Source organism: Capra hircus, chromosome 4 (assembly GCF_001704415.2).
Source record: "Capra hircus breed San Clemente chromosome 4, ASM170441v1, whole genome shotgun sequence".
Taxonomy (NCBI): Eukaryota; Metazoa; Chordata; class Mammalia; order Artiodactyla; family Bovidae; genus Capra; species Capra hircus.
The window spans coordinates 120,610,185-120,625,283 of record NC_030811.1 but is presented as its reverse complement, the minus strand read 5'-3'; the positions used below and the strand labels follow the sequence as shown (position 1 = coordinate 120,625,283).

At 36.9% G+C, this 15,099-nt stretch overlaps 1 long non-coding RNA gene across 2 annotated transcripts in view; it reads left to right on the top strand.

Moving 5' to 3' along the window:
* The window catches only part of LOC108635861, a 65,883-nt gene extending 51,984 nt beyond the window's left edge, over positions 1-13,899 (top strand). For both annotated transcript variants that reach the window (XR_001917999.1, XR_001917998.1), the window contains exons 2-3: positions 4,795-5,003; positions 11,930-13,899. This is a non-coding gene — a long non-coding RNA (uncharacterized LOC108635861). The remainder of the gene's footprint in view (positions 1-4,794; positions 5,004-11,929) is intronic.

Genomic DNA, 15,099 nt, shown 5'->3' with positions numbered 1-15,099 from the left:
TGATATGAAAACTGATTCACAGAGAGGCTCAGTGCCCTGGCTAAAGTCACACAGCATTAGACTTCTGTTTCCAATTGTCCATTGTTCTTCCAGGTTACACCATAAATTATTTAAAGAGATAACATGTTATTTTATTCTTAGTCATACACATTAAAGCTAAAATAGTAAAATGATATTAGCAGATAAAAGGAAATACGTTAAGGATGTTATTTTTATTCATAGTTGGCCAAATAGCATGTTAGATAGTCATGGTAAAATATAAGATTTGGCCATATTTGAGGAATCTTTCATTTTTTGACCACTTAATTAATAGAACAAAATAAGATCCTGCAGTATTCAAAAAGGAACAGATGACTTCAAACTTTTTACTAAGTATAAAGCTAATATTTATACTATATTTGAATTGTCACAAATTCTAAGTTAGTGGGATCCGTGTTCTTATGATTTTATTTAACCCAGGTTACATGGAAAATACATTTTGGGAAAATTAATTTCTATAAAAGTCTTTAAGATTATATGTAAAATGTTATTGTGTTTTGTATGGGTTAATGTACTTTTAAAATAGATCTTAAATTACCGCATTATCAGAATCTTGTGTTTTCTCAGTTATCACTGATTAGCAGCTTCTGTTACACAGATTAGATTGAAATCTATAAAAATCACAATTTTAAAATATACATTCCTTATTACCATATCTGAGACTACTGCTCTGTGATATCAGACAATGCATTTCTCCTTTAAATGCAATTTCATTGGGCAGAGAAGGAAAGAAGGGGAAAGGTTAATTCAACAATGACAAAAATGTCTTTTCTGGGAATTCATCCTTTGAGAAAGACGTTAATGAGTGGTTACTATGTGCCATCAACTACTTGGTGTTGCCACAGGTTCAATAGCAAACAAAATAAACCAAGTCCTTGATTTCTCTGGAACAGCCTTACTTGGGATATTTATCTGTGTATTCTTTGAAATTTTTAAATGTATTTTAATCATTGTATACAATGATTAAAAACAAATGAATGCATATATATATATTCTTATTTGATCTTTTTGACATTTCTATGATGACTAGTATTATCATCTCTGTGTTAAAGATATGAAAACTGATGCAGAGAGAAGCTGTGTGCATACATCATTTTAATCATGTATTTTAATCACAGTAAAACATAATTCTAAGGAGAGGGTTTGAATTAGCATTCCTGGTCACCTTTGGGGCACACACAAGCCACTCAGTAACACAGCAATTCTGTTGTGTTAGAAACTCCAGATGGGGCTAAACTAAACCAACTGGGGACTCATCCCAGTTATTTGGGGGATCCTGACTGGGCCAGAATCCTTTTGAAACTGGTTAGACCTCCTCCAAACCCTTCCATTTGGTTTTCTGGAACCATGGACCACCCACTTCCCTGACTCAACAAAGTCATTATGACCCTCCTAGCTGGGACTGTGCTCTGGGCTAGAGAGTTATTCCTCCAGAGTGTGAGCAGCCTCAGTCATTTCTAGCATTTGTCAGGTTGAGCCTTTGAGAAATGACTAGAAAGTAACCATAATAATGGTTTCCAATCAATTGAGCCCACTTAATACTCCAAGCACTGTTCTAATCACTAAATCATCTAATTCTCTAGACAACCTTGTGAGGAAGATTGTCATTTTACAGATCAGAACATAAAACCAAGCTTCAATAGCTAGTGAGTGGTAGAACTGAGATTCAAACCCAAGCGGTCTGATTCTAGCCTTTAGTCTTTACTGTTAACCCCTCTGTTATACTGTGCTGTTGAAAGACTGGCTTCTAAAATTATGACAGCCAAATTAGTGTTCTTTCTCTCAGTGAAGCCACATTTAAGATTGCTTATGCTAATAATTCTGACACTGGTTGAAATATTTTTAGAAATCTTGTTTTGGACTTATCTGGGTCATACCACTTAATTTTTTTGGCCCCCCGTTTTCTTATTTGTGAAATGAGGAGACAGACCTTCACCATTTGAAGGTAGATTAAATTTTTGGAATGACCAGAAGTCAGTTTGAACCAATTTTGAAAAATAAGTTTAGAAAATAAATTCATCAGTCCAGAGCAACTTTGGATGTATGTACATGTGCACAGGGCCATTGATGACAGAAGAATAAATGTTGTAATAACTATATTTGAGTTGTTCTTTCTTCTGTCTAGTTTTTGATACTTTCAGGGTATATGTAAACATTGTGTTTTATCATTACTTTATGATTTGCCGGGAGCCAGCATGGGGAATCCCACCCGTGGCAAAGGTCATGAGGAAGGGGGCCTGGCAAAAGGCAAAGGCTGAGATCAGGCCTCAGTGGTACCCCTGGATTTTCCTGAGCATCTACCCCCAAAACCAGAGTTTGCCTGCTTTATTGTACTGTGCTTTCCACTCTTCTGGCATAACAGGGGGCTATCCCTGACCACCTTTCTCTGGAAAGAGTTAACTTAGAGCTCCAGTTAACAGTCTCCTGCATATAAAAGGAGTGTCTCAGCTCAAACCCCTCTGATGGCTCTCTAACTTGCCTGACAGTTAGAGAATTTTACAACTTGTGATTGTTTACAGCCCCTCAACCGCGAGAGGCATGCAGCTTAAAACATCTTAAAGATATAGAGCCTTTTCTAAAGAGCTAAGAATTATATTGATGATGGGTTTTCATTGTTGAGTCAATGACTGCTGCCCGGCCTCCATATTCTTTATCTTTTAGGCACCTGGAGGATATTAATCAATGTCATTGGGATATAGAAAAAGGAATATAGTAGTTTTGATGTTAGCAACACTAGACTTTTGAGTTAATGAATTTAATCTTTGTTATAAATTTCTTTGTTATACATTTATTTGTTATAAATTGTTGTGTCCTTGCTATATAAGAATGTAACTTTATTTAGTGCTTTATGAGAGTGGCACCAGACTTTAGTAAGAACAACACTTTTAAGCAAATAAGTTTTTCTGGTTGACAGAGCCTTATCAGAAAAGGGCCGTAAAATGCTAATAGGCCTCCTGGCCAGAAGATGATGTAAATCACCTAAGACTTGTGTAGATAGCTAGGTATGCAGAGAGAAAGCCTGGTCTTGATAGAGTCAGGGCTGCTGACGCTGCATAATTTTGTATTATCCATTGATCTCTATGTACAACCAAAAGTATAAAAAGCTTTCCCAGACAATAAAGGATGGACCAGTCACTGGAAAGACTGGTTTCCCCCGTGTGGTCTTTTCTCCTTCTTTTCTTTTCTGGCTGAATTCCCATCTGGAGCGTGGAGGCTCTCCATGTCTACTTACTTGCCCTGGCTTCTAAGACCCACGTGAGAGGGAGCCCAAGGCGGGCACCCTCTGGCACCCTCTGGTATTCAAGCGGGCACCAGTGGCCTCTGTAGGTGGTGCAATTTTCTTGTCTTGAGACTTTTATTAGCTTTCCACATAAACCAAGTTATTCAGCAACTTTTCTCCACTAATTTTCCTACTACACTATTCTTTCCTAATTTCTCTCTATATTTCTAAATAAATAAGTTTTTCCTCACCGACTCCATCCTCGCTTCGAATTCCCTGGATCCACCGGGGCTGGACCCCGGCAATGATTAACTTTGAAACATTTAAACTTCAGTTTTATCCCCAACTGTTGTTTTGCTGTGTGACTTTTGAAAAGTTCTTTAGTCCCTTGTGACCTCACTTTCTTCATCTATAAAATGGGGATCACAGTATTTACTCTTGATGAATATCTACCCCATAGAAGTGTCTGTTTGGGAGTTAATCTCTATAATAAAAACATTATTAAGAAAGATTAACAGAGACTATATGTAAAACACTTAGCATTATGCAGGTACTCAACAAATACTAGTCTTCTTTGAGTTCTTCTATCCCAGCACTAAAAATAACAATGGCAATAACAGCAGTGATTCTTTTCTAATTTGAAAACTTAGATTATATGCACTTTGTCAATTTATGATCTGATCTTTACATGTCACAACTTTTTTAAAAATAATATTGTCCAATTTTAACTTTATGATTCTTATAGTCAGTTATTTACCCAAACTGATACACTGACCTTTGCACCTGTTTAATTGGCTCTTTAATTACCATTTTGTTCATCAACATCTGCTTTTAGTCTTTTCATAGCAGTTAAAAACTTTAGCTCTGGACATAATTCATCTCCTTAATTCTTTTTTTCCTATGCCTTTATTATGTCTGGGACTTCACTGTATGTTTGCTTAAAGTAATTTTTCATATGTTTTGTTCTAGTTAGGTCATGTTTATTCAAGCACTAGATAACAGCTTCTGTCGTAAAATTAACTTGTAACCTAAAAACAACTGCTCTTACAAATTAAAAAATGAGTCTATGCCATGATGAGACCTCCACTACTATAAACCATGCAAGAAAATAATATTTTTACTTTATAGTAGTACCTTTGCAATATTTCAGTGTCTTCAAGAATGATTAATTTCTTTAGCCAAAAGGGGGTTTTTAAAAATGACGAAATTGTATGCCTTTATTTTATGGATGAGGAAAATTAAGAAAAGAGGATAGTGACTTGTCTAAGATCACATATTTATTGATAGACTTGGAACTAAAATCCTGAGTTCCTCATTCTAATATGAACCTCTTTCCATCATACCAGTTTAGGGGACAGATTGACACCGATTTTTGTTTTAGTCTCTCTTCTGTCAACAGTGTTACCTTATATCTGTCCTATAAAGATATTGTTCGAAGAGCTTTTTTTTTTGAAGAATAATATCAGTCTGTCAAAATATTGTTTTTGGTCTCTAGGGTTGTTATCTTACACTTAGTATTTTGTTATCTATGATAGTGAACGAGAGCCGACAGGTACTCCAGGAACCTGAGGGATACAAATAGTCCTATGATAAGGAAATCAAGAGGAACTTCCACTCAAGGGACATCCACACATGCTTCTTCAATGCAGCTGGCCATGGTGGATGACCAGAGAAGCAAAGCAGGGAGTGTCCACAGCAAAGTGAGCAGCGACTATGGCAGCCTCCACAGGTCCTGTGATGGCAGGTGAGTTTTATCGGCAGCTTAGTTTATATCATGTGCTGGGTTAGAGTCACAACGGCATCTGAAGGAAGAGCAGCCAATTCTGAAACAGAAGTTGATCATTATTAACCTTTCTGAACTTTGCTAGGTTCAGTTGCCCCAGATTATGGTTAGACTTAATGGCAGCCAGACGAGTTTAGACGTGATACAGCGAGCAATGTGGAGTCATTGCTCATCAGAGAGAAGGCAGAGTAAAAGTGGTTTTTTAGTAAGATTAACTTAACAAACAATTATGGAATACCTACTGTGTCAGACATTGTGTGAGTCTCTAGGAATACAAAGCTGATTTAGGCATGATCTTTGTTCTTAATAAGCTCGAGAAAAATAGGGTAGTCATTATTTGTGTTGTAGTTAAAAGCATGGGGTCTAGAATAATAAACCTCAGTTTCCTTATCTGTAAAATGGAAATAGTAATAATATCTGTCCCTTAGCAATGTTATAAAAAATAAATGAGATAATATACCTAATTGCTCAGAATAGTGCAAATATAATGGTATAGTCCAGAGGTTGTCAATTTTTCTATAAAGAGAAACATAAGTAATATAATAAATATTGTATTATAAATGAAATAACATAATAAATAACTTTAGGCTTTGTGGGTCACATGGTCTTTGTTGCCACCATTCATTTCTGCTGTTAATACCATGAAAGCAGCCATAGACAGTATGCAGTCAAAATAGGAGTGGCTGTGTTCCAGTAAAACTGCTTACAAAAATAGGAAGGGGCCTGATTTGACCAGTAGGCCACAGTTGGCCAACCCCTGTTTTGTAGCATGGACAGGAGGTGATTAAATCTGGTGAGAAGGAGGTGGGAGAAAGCATCACAGAGAATGTCTGAGAGTGGGCAGGATATGCTTTTTTGTTACATTTGATGGTAGAGACACTAGAATTAGAAACCTCTTAGGAGCTCTCCAGTAATTCAGTTAAGAGATGATGGAAGTTTAGCAAATGAAGCAACTGAGAAACAACTAGTCTCAAAATTATATGAGCAACTTATGCAGCTCAATTCCAGAAAAATAAATGACCCAATCAAAAAGTGGGCCAAAGAACTAAATAGACATTTCTCCAAAGAAGACATATGGATGGCTAACAAACACATGAAAAGATGCTCAACATCACTTATTATCAGAGAAATGCAAATCAAAACCACAATGAGGTACCATTTCACACCAGTCAGAATGGCAGAGATCCAAAAGTCTACAAGCAATAAATGCTCTAGAGGGTGTGCAGAAAAGGGAATCCCCTCACACTGTTGGTGGGAATGCAAACTAGTACAGCCACTATGGAGAACAGTGTGGAGATTCCTTAAAAAATTGCAAATAGAACTGCCTTATGACCCAGCAATCCCACTGCTGGGCATACACACTGAGGAAACCAGAATTGAAAAGACATGTGTACTCCAATGTTCATTGCAGCACTGTTTATAATAGCCAGGACATGGAAACAACCTAGATGTCCATCAGCAGATGAATGGATAAGAAACAATGGATATACACAGTGGAGTATTACTCAGCCATTAAAAAGAATACATTTGAATCAGTTCTAATGAGGTGAATGAAACTGGAGCCTATTATACAGAGTGAAGAAGCCAGAAAGAAAAACACCAATACAGTATATTAACACATATATATGGAATTTAGAAAGATGGTAATGATAACCCTGTATGGAAGACAGCAAAAGAGACACAGATGTTTAGAATGGACTTTTTGACTGTGGGAGAGGGAGAGGTGGGATGATTTGGGAGAATGGCATTGAAACATGTATACTATCATGTAAGAAACGAATCGCCAGTCTGTGTTCGATACAGGATACAGGATGCTTGAGGCTGGTGCACAGGGATGATCCAGAGAGATGATATGGGGTGGGAGGTGGGAGGGGGATTCAGGATTGGGAACTCATGTACACCCGTGGTGGATTCATATCAACGTATGACAAAACCAATACAGTATTGTAAAGCAAAATAAAGTAAAAATAAATTTTTAAAAATAAAAAAGATGATGGAAGTTTATGAAAGAGCAGTGACAGTGCCAGGAGAGTAATAGCTGATCTGAAAGATATTTTAAAAGAAGAAATGAAATAATAGGAGTTAGTGATGGATTACAACGGAGAGAAGGAATGTGCCGAAACAGATTTTTTTTTAAGATTTCTAAGCTTGGGAACCTGAAAGAATGAAAATTATGATGACTGAAATTCTCTATTCTGCATTTCTGTGGCTGTCCTGTATCCTTGCAGGCTCATTCCAGCCTTTCTTTCAGTCTTCCCTGTCCTTGTCATGTAGGATATGATTCCTAGATGTACTCTCTTTAGAATGTTAGGATGTTTAGAATGTTTAGAATCTTTCCTTGTTTGTCCTCTCAACTTGCTTTCTTTTGCCTTCTAATTTGGTCAGCTTCTCTAGGTTTTGAAAAGGAGCAGCCTTTGACATGTTTTCCATCTTGTATCCATTTCTTTTTATTTTCCTTGCAAGATTTTTGAAATATTTTGAATATTTCCTTTCTACCAATTCCATCCTTCATTGTATTTCTGGTTTTTTTCACCTTCTTACCCCACTTCTAACATAACCAACAACCTGTTTTTAAACTATCAAAGATCCTTTCCCTTTCCTGCCTTTTTCGTTTCATTCAGCACTCCTAAGTTAAATACATTATTCTAGGTGCTAGAAACACAGAGATGGAAGACAAAAGAGTAGTAGGTAGGATAAAATCATACATAATGTACTTTGGGATTCCAGAGAAGAAAGCCTTTTAAGTCACTGTGGAACGTCTCGCTCACAAACAAGGTAGTACTTTAATTTGACTAGGGTACAGAGGAGGCAGTTGGAAATCTCAGACAAGGAAATAGCACATGCAGAGGCAAGGAGGACAAAAAGGCATTTAGGTATCAGGGCCACCGTAGGAGATGAAACATGCTGAGGAGTTCGGGGTTTTTTCCCCTAGAGCAATGAGAAACTAAGACTTTGAGCATTGGGGTAGTAAAATCAGACTTGTGTTTTAGGAAGATCACTTTGACAACAGCATAGGAGAGGAGGTTGTAAGTAAGGCCAGTTGGGAAGTTTCTAGAGTAAAATTAGAGCTCTTAACTTAAAACACTTATATAGAGAGAGGAAACAAGAGAATCTTTCAAAATACCTGCCTCCATGAACTGCTAGCTCCATTTGGCGCTAGTGGTAAAGAACCCACCTGCCAATGCTGGAGATGTAAGAGACATGAGTTTGATCCCTCGATTGAGAAGATTCCCTGGAGGAAGAAATGGCAACCCATTCTTGCCTGGAGAATCCCATGTACAGAGGAGCCTGCCATGGGGTCACAAAAAATTGGACATGACTGACATGATGGCATAGAATGGCTCCATGAACTGACTTTCAGCAGTATTTGCTATTTGACATTAGCCTCATCCTTTTCAATAAGGAATGAACAATTATACTACAACTCTTATGCATGTGGCATTCTGTGTATTAAGAGATATACAGAAGAAAGCTAAAGTATAATTTCTGCTTTCCAGGAGAATAGAACCTTACAGGAAAGGTAGGACATAACCAATTAAAAATAGTTCAAGCTAGCATATAATTAAAACTGTGAGTATTAGAGATGATCAGTGTTAGAGAACTTCAAATGATCAGATTGGCTCCTCTGAAAATATTTCAGAGGAGATAAGTAGGGTAAGCAGATGGTAGTACAGGTAATGAGTTCATATTGAGCAGAGAACTTCTGAAGGGAGTAGCTTCTGTAATCTAAATGAAATTAAAGTTTAGGTAAGAGAGCTTATAATCTTTAATATAAGATAGTGGTAATTAAAAAGCTGTGAGATGGAATTCCTTGAAGCTTAATGAAACAGGATATACCAAGAACAAGATAATCAGTCATCATCAGTTCAGTTGCTCAGTTGTGTCCAGCTCTTTGTGACCCCATGGACTGCAGCACGCCAGGCCTCCCTGTCCATCACCAACTCCCGGAGCTTGGTCAAACTCATGTCTGTCGAGTCGGTGATACCATCCAACCATCTCATCCTCTGTCGTCCCCTTCTAGGAGAAGAACAAGATACAGTAATGAAAACAATACAGTAAGAATAGCCTAGCACGTGATTCAGAGAAAATGCTTATAAACACATGAAGGTCTCTATGAAAGTTTGGTGTCATGGAAACTAGGCGATAGTGTATGACCTCCTGTGATGACATTTCTTATCTCTCTGCTTAATTAAAATCACACTCATCCTTTAAGTCCTGCTTAATTCCCATACCATGACAGCTAATTAATTGCTTTTTAAACATTCTTTGAGTGTGACCTATTAGTACGGTTTTGTTGTTTTTTTTTTTTTTCCTCAGCTAAGTTTGCAGTTTCTGGAGAATATGAACTTGCTGACAGATATCTGTATATCCCTTGACAGTATCTAGCCCTGTGTTGTTCTTTAGTTGCTAAGTCGTGTTTGACTCTTTGCGACCCCGTGGACTATAGCCTGCCAGGCTCCTGTCTATGGGATTTTCCAGGCAAGAATACTGGAGTGGGTTGCCATTTTCTTCTCCAGAGAATCTTCCCAACCTGGGGATTGAACACATGTCTTCTGCATAGGCAGGCAGATTTTTTATCACGGAGCCACGACGGAGGAAACAAATAAATCTGTCAAACAACTTTAGAAATAATTTGGGCACGCCATCTCATGGATATTTCTTTCTGCATCGGTCAGTTTCCAAGTTTACACGTTAGCACTATATTTTGGCCATGGTTTTCTCATCATCTCATGTTATCTTGACTGTAAGATTACACATATGCACACATATCTACTTCTCAGTACTCACTCTAGTCCAGATTCCTTGATGGATAATTACTGATCTCAGTGCTACATACAATAAAACAGACTTAGGTAAATATAGTTAGATGAGAGGATATAGAAAAGGAAATGGATGAGTAGCTGAGTGAAATTTGAGAATGAGTGGTTAGTTTAGTAAGTAGGTGACATTTTACTGTACAGTTGAGTCCTCATTATCCATGGCAGGTGGTTCATATACTAGAATTTTGTGGATAACCATATATATTTCAGTTAAATAGACATAATTCAGTTTTTTCTATGAAAAAGGTATTCTTTGAGTCTTATTCACTAAATTAAACTCAAAGATTTAGGTTTCAGTTTTAGAAAATGAAATTCATATTTTTAATTACTTTGATATCATCATATTTTGCTTTTTTCATTTGCCATATTTACTTGAATTAGATACTTATGAAGTCATCAAGAGGTGAAAGTTCTCCAAATTAGCTAGCTAGTTAGAAAAGTTTTACATTTAGGGCAATAATTATTATGTAAAATAATTATTAACTAGAATAACATGCTTATTCTAATTTCATTATTTTAATTTGAAACATTGTAATTATTTAATCAAAACTTACAAATCAAATTTAAAACCTTTATGTTCTGAATGTGAAGTCTTTTAATAAATAAAAATTAAATGCTCCTTTATCCATTAATTTGAGGAATTTAAAAAATATTCTAAAGGTAGTTTTTCATTCTTAAATTTTCTTTTTTGCTTTATTCAAACAGGAGAAGAAAGACATGCTTTCTTTTATCATTTTAAAAGGACTTCATTTTTAAGCTTGGTGCTCTAATGAAAACATTGATAAGCACTGCTATATAAGACTGGATCACCCCAGTAGTATATGAATCGGTCGTTACAATCTTTAAATTTTACAAATGATTCATAATGAGTCATGAAATTTGTTATAATCATTAACTGAGGGAAATGGTAAATTGGTATTTTCTGACAGCCAGTAGGTCTTCAGCTGTTCATGACTAGTTCTTTTGATGACTTTTAGAAAGGAAAAACCTGCTACCTCCTGTTTCTTTTTAGAAATACTACTAAAAATTTAATGTATTAATTATATTTGATTGTTTTCTTTGATTGTTGTTATTCTAAATTAAATACTTTTTACAAAACTGTGTTTAGTTATACAGGGGCTTTCCTGGTGGCTCAGTGGTTAACAATGCACCTGCAATGCAGGAGACACAGGAAACACAGGTTCAGTCCCTGGGTCAAGGAGATCCACTGGAGAAGGGCATGGCAACACACTCCAGTACCCTTGCTTAGAGAATCCCATGGACAGAGCAGCCTGGAGGGCTACAGTCCATAGGATCACACAAAGAGTTGGACATGAGTGAGCAACTTAGCATGCACACACATATAGTGTAAATGACTGTGAGTTTTCTTAGCTCTAATGGGGACTCAGTGAGTCAGAATCACAACAAAAGAAAATTTTAACATGTCCCACTGCTGCCTTTCAAGATAAATAGAATGATGGAGAGGATGGCCTGCGATGAGCAATGGAACCCAGTTGACACACTCAAAAGCTGCATCTTGGGGAAGGGATGAGGAGAGAATTTGCTTTACAGGTAGTTAATTGAGCTATTAACTGGGCTCTCTGGAAGGATGCTGTTCACACTTAGCATCATCATTGCTTGCCAACTCCCTCACTTTTTTAATGTTCTGTTAATTTCTCCTCTAATTTCATATGCTCCCTTTTCCAATCCCAGGGTTGTAGTGAAATTGGAGTTTGCTGCACCATGACTATCACCATTCTTCTAGATTGCCTAGGACAATGCCATATTTCTTCTGTTCTTATTCTTCCTCTCCTGGGACCTACCTCACAACCCAAAACTTATTTGAATGAGAAAAATATCCTTACTTAGCGTAGTTTTAGATCAGTTAGCTCTGCCTAACTTCAGCTTCTGTCTGGTTGCAAGGCATCTCTTAATTCTGAGCCTAAATGGTAGATTTTTTTCTCCCTTTTGTTTGGCCATTTGAATAATTCAACAATGTAAATCGTGAAATTATGTTGTAAATCAGTGTTATTTTCATGAAAAATTTTAGTATTATTTTCTAATGTGTTCTGTTACCTCCTACATTAGGTACACTTCTGCAGTTACATAGGAATGGAAGAGACTACCTCATAGCAGCATGTCACGACTTACAGATCACTCCAGGCACAGTAGTTCCCATCAGCTCAATGAACAGTCACGACATAGCGGCATCAGAGATCTCAGTAATAATCCTATGACTCACATCACACATGGTACCTGCATGAATCGAGTTGTTGAAGAAGATGGAACCAGTGCTCAAACTGTGCTGTCTAAGGTGGAACATTTGTGCTGTTTAAAAAGATTTTATTCTTTGCCTTTGCATGACTGATTGCTATAACTCAGTTATGATGCTTTCAGTCAGGTGCAGATTGTATCCATTGAAAGGTAAATTTTTGCTTTTTATATTGCATCAAACTTGGAACCTCAAGGCATCCAAAATGCTAAGAATGATATGATCACATGAATAACTCTTATTTCTAGGTGATGAAGAAATAATTATTTGTCTGGTAAGCATTTTTATAAACACACTTGTTTTATATTTGGAAAAATCCTAAATGTATGGTGACTGCTTTATAGTGAACTTTCATATAATATCAACTAGTTGTGAGGTAACATTCTGGTAGTTAGTTCTGTTAATAAAACAAAATTTCAGAATTAAAATTTTCTATGCAAGGTTTATTTCTCAGATGAATAGTAGGACTTTGTAGTTTTCTTTCCACTAAGTGAAAAAGAACTGTTTTTATTATTATAATTTTTTTAAAAGAACTGTTTTTAAACCGTAGGCGAATTTGATAAATCAGCAAGGGTATTTTAGCTAATAGAATATAAAATCAACTGAAGAATCTGATTAGTCTACTGAGACTCTTTTGAAATTCTGTCAAAATAGTCTTTATCCAGAGAAATACAGGAGTAGAATTAGCAACAGAGTAAAAGCAGAGATGGACATTTTTTCCTCAGTAATTGTGCTGTCTTTATTTAGTAAATATTACTTTTATTGGCTGTATTTTTATATTGATAACATCCATATGCATGACAGAAAATTTTTACTTTTAGCCATTTTTTTCCCATGTAGTAGTATTGACTTGTAGAGAACCTCATATTCAGATATGTTCTATGGAAGGGTATAAGATAAGCATCACACACTGTAAGCCTTTTTCTAGTAACCATAATTACAAAACAGCAAAGTGTTTCCTCTGTATCTGTTATTGTGTTTTTCGCAGTGAGATGTAATCTTGCCAAAGCTGCCAGATGTTGGTATCCAGGCCCCTCCTATCAGTGGACTTGTTTCACTTGCATTGCCCAGTAGCCAATAAGCTATAGCTTTTGCCCCACACCCATATCTTCAGATTCTGGGTCATTCTTCTTTACAATTGAAATATATATATAATCCTAGTACACAGTGGTGATTAATTTGGGATATTTGAAATTCATTGTAGCTTAATGAAGCATGATTAGTCCTGCTGTGAAGTATCTTTTAACTTTAAAAATATCAACTCAAAAATCTTTGACATTTTGTCTTGTAATATTTAAATAACTCATCATAAAAATTGTAAACTGTATTAGGCATGATAATGATCAGAAGGGAAAGAAAAATTTTGGAAAATGCTGGATGTGTTATGTAGACAAGCATATTTAAACAAGCCATCCTCAACCCTGACTGCTGTTAAGAATCACTTGGGGAACCTCGGATGCCTGACACCTTCCTCTCATTGAGATGAGGACTGGTAGTTTTATACAAAGCTTCCCCAGTGATTCTAATCTGCTGCAGGCCTGACTGCAGGCTGTTTGAAACTAACTTGCCCCTGCTGACAATGTGATGGCATCCTATCATATCGTATCATATCATGAAAACCTAGCTGGACACAATGTTAGGCTTTTATATCCATTACCTGACTGATCTACAACTGGAATTCTGGACCTCACTTCTAACAATTCATACTCAGTAAGTTAAAGGTGATGGTTCAGTTCAGTTCAGTTCAGTTGCCCAGTCGTGTCCAACTCTTTGCGACCCCATGAATTGCAGCACGTCAGACCTCCCTGTCCATCACCAACTCCCAGTGTCCGTTCAGACTCACATCCATCGAGTCAGTGATGCCATCCAGCCATCTCATCCTCTGTCGTCCCCTTCTCCTCCTGCCCCCAATCCCTCCCAGCATCAGAGACTTTTCCAATGAGTCAACTCTTCGCATGAGGTGGCCAGAGTACTGGAGTTTCAGCTTTAGCATCATTCCTTCCAAAGAAGTCTCAGAGCTGATCTCACTTAGAATGGACTGGTTGGATCTCCTTGCAGTCCAAGGGACTCTCAAGAGTCTTTTCCAACAGCACAGTTCAAACGCATCAATTCTTCGGTGCTCAGCCTTCTTCACAGTCCAACTCTCACATCCATATGTGACTACTGGAAAAACCATAGCCTTGGCTAGACGGACCTTAGTCGGCAAAGTAATATCTCTGCTTTTGAATATGCTATCTAGGTTGGTCATAACTTTTCTTCCAAGGATTGTCTTTTAATTTCATGGCTGCAGTCACCATCTGCAGTGATTTTGGAGCCCCAAAAAATAAAGTCTGACACAGTTTCCACTGTTTCTCCATCTATTTCCCATGAAGTGATGGAACTGGATGCCATGATCTTCGTTTTCTGAATGTTGAGCTTTAAGCCAACTTTTTCACTCTCCTCTTTCATTTTCATCAAGAGGCTTTTTAGTTCCTCTTCACTTTCTGCCATAAGGGTGGTGTCATCTGCATATCTGAGGTTATTGATATTTCTCCCAGCAATCTTGATTCCGGCTTGTGTTTCTTCCAGTCCAGCGTTTCTCATGATGTACTCTGCATATAAGATATCTTTAAAAATCTATCGTCATAAAAATGTTAATATCATAGGTGATTCTTATGCAGATATCCAAGAATCAGACTTTAAAAAATATTCTGGACTCCAGAGAGGTCTGGCTTTGCCATGTGCTAGTTTTTGACCTTTTACAAATTAATTTCTCTGAACCTTAGTTCCCTTGTTTTTGAATGAAGATAGAAAATAAATACCTACCTCTCAAAGTTGTCAATAGGTATCAGATGAAAAATCATATAAAAGCTGAAAGCTCTTTGAAAACTTTAGTGTTATGAACTAGAAGGGATTAAGATTATTGAGGACATAAGGTATTCATTTGAGGACTACCATAGTGCAGTCTTTGACATGTGTTTGAATTCATGGGGAGTTTTTCCTCTCA